Genomic DNA, 2,085 nt, shown 5'->3' on the forward strand with positions numbered 1-2,085 from the left:
GTTGGAGCAATCTATGTGGGTTGGAGCAATATATGTGGGTTGGAGCAATCTGTGTGGGTTGGATAAATCTGTGTGGGCTGGAGCAATCTGTGTGTTGGAGCAATCTATGTGGGTTGGAGCAATCTGTGAGTAGGAGCAATCTATGTGGGTTGGAGCAATCTGTGGACTGGAGCAATCTCCACTCCAGGACTGTTTTAGCACCACGGACTGGAATGTGTTTAAAATGGCTGCTACTCACAACAACTTCACTGACATTCAGGAGTACACAGAAACTGTCTCTGCTTATATCACAAAGTGCATTGATGATGTAACTGTCCTGAAGACCATCACCATCCGTGCTAATCAGAAGCCATGGCTGACAGGAGAGGTCCACAAGCTGCTGAAGGCTAGGAATGCTGCCTTCGCCGCTGGAGACCAGGCAGGCCTGAAGACAGCTAGGGCCAACCTGTCCAGAGGCATTAAAAAAGCTAAGAGGCAGCACTCCAAGAAAATAGCCCAACACTTCAAGGACAGCAGAGACTCTCGGAGCCTGTGGCAGGGAATTCAGTCCATTACAGACTACAAACCCTCTCCACAGACCTGTGACAGCACCCCCTCCCTGCTGAATGACCTGAACAGGTTCTTCGCTCGGTTTGAGGCACAGAATGGCACACCTGCACAAAAAGCCACCCCTCCTCCTGGAGACCAGGTGATCACACTGTCCCCGGACAAGGTGAGGAGAGCATTCAGCAAGATCAACGCTCGGAAAGCTCCTGGTCCCGACAACATACCTGGTCGCGTGCTGAAGGACTGCGCTGGCGAATTAGCAGAGGTGTACTCTGACATCTTCAACACCTCACTGAGCCAGGCTGTGGTCCCCACGTGCTTCAAAACCACCACCATAATCCCTGTCCCCAAGAAAACGTCTCCCTCCTGCTTCAACGACTACCGCCCGGTTGCACTCACTTCCATCCTCATGAAGTGCTTCGAGCGACTAGTCATGCAACACATTAGGTCCTCCCTCCCCCCCTCCCTGGACCCCTACCAGTTTGCATATCGGTCAAACCGCTCGACTGATGATGCCGTCGCCACTGCTCTTCATTCAGCCCTCACACATTTGGACAAGAAAGACACCTATGTCAGAATGCTCTTCATCGACTTCAGTTCTGCATTCAACACAATCATTCCACAACAACTCATCTGGAAACTGGACAGTCTGGGTCTGAACACATCACTGTGCAACTGGCTGCTTGACTTCCTTACCGGAAGACCACAGGCAGTACGGGTTGGCAGCAACACATCCAGCATCATCACTCTGAACACGGGGGCCCCACAAGGATGTGTGCTGAGCCCCCTTCTGTTCACTCTACTAACCTACGACTGCTCTCCATCACACCCCTCCAACCTCTTCATCAAGTTTGCGGACGACACGACTGTGGTAGGCCTCATCAGCAACAACGATGAGTCACTCTACAGGAGCGAGGTGAGCCGGCTGGTCTCCTGGTGCAAACGCAACAATCTCTTGCTGAACACAGAGAAGACCAAGGAGATTGTTGTGGACTTCAGGAGAACACAGACAAAACATGCTCCACTATCCATCAACGGTGTTGTTGTGGAAAGGGTGAGCAGCACCAAGTTCCTGGGTGTGCACATCTCTGAGGACCTCTCCTGGACCATCAACACAGCAGCAGTGGCCAAAAAGGCTCACCAACGGCTCTACTTCCTCCGCAAGCTGAGAAGAGCGAGAGCCCCCACCCCCATCATGACAACCTTCTACAGGGGGGCCATCGAGAGCATCCTGATGAGCTGCTCCACTGTGTGGTACGGGGCCTGCACAGCATCCTGCCGCAAATCCCTCCAGCGGATCGTGAGGACAGCTGAGAAGATCATTGGCACCTCTCTCCCCTGCCTTCAGGACCTCCACAGCTCTCGCCTCAGAAGTAAAGCCCTCTGCTGGGTGGGAGATCTTGACCACCCGCTACACTGCTTCTTCAACCTGCTGCCATTAGGGCGGAGACTGCGTAGCCTCAGTTCTAGGACCAGCAGACTGTGGAACAGCTCCGTCCATCAGGCCGTGAGGATGCTGAACTCTCTGCCTGCCCCCCC

The 2,085-nt window shown here is 53.6% G+C and overlaps 1 protein-coding gene across 1 annotated transcript in view; it reads right to left on the reverse strand.

Annotated features, from left to right (window-relative positions):
- The window catches only part of LOC119428401 (plexin-A4), a 54,162-nt gene that overhangs the window by 21,576 nt on the left and 30,501 nt on the right, over nt 1-2,085 (reverse strand). The gene's annotated exons all lie outside the window — the stretch shown is intronic.

This window comes from Nematolebias whitei, chromosome 22, assembly GCF_014905685.2.
Source record: "Nematolebias whitei isolate Nwh7 chromosome 22, NemWhi1, whole genome shotgun sequence".
Classification (NCBI taxonomy): Eukaryota; Metazoa; Chordata; class Actinopteri; order Cyprinodontiformes; family Rivulidae; genus Nematolebias; species Nematolebias whitei.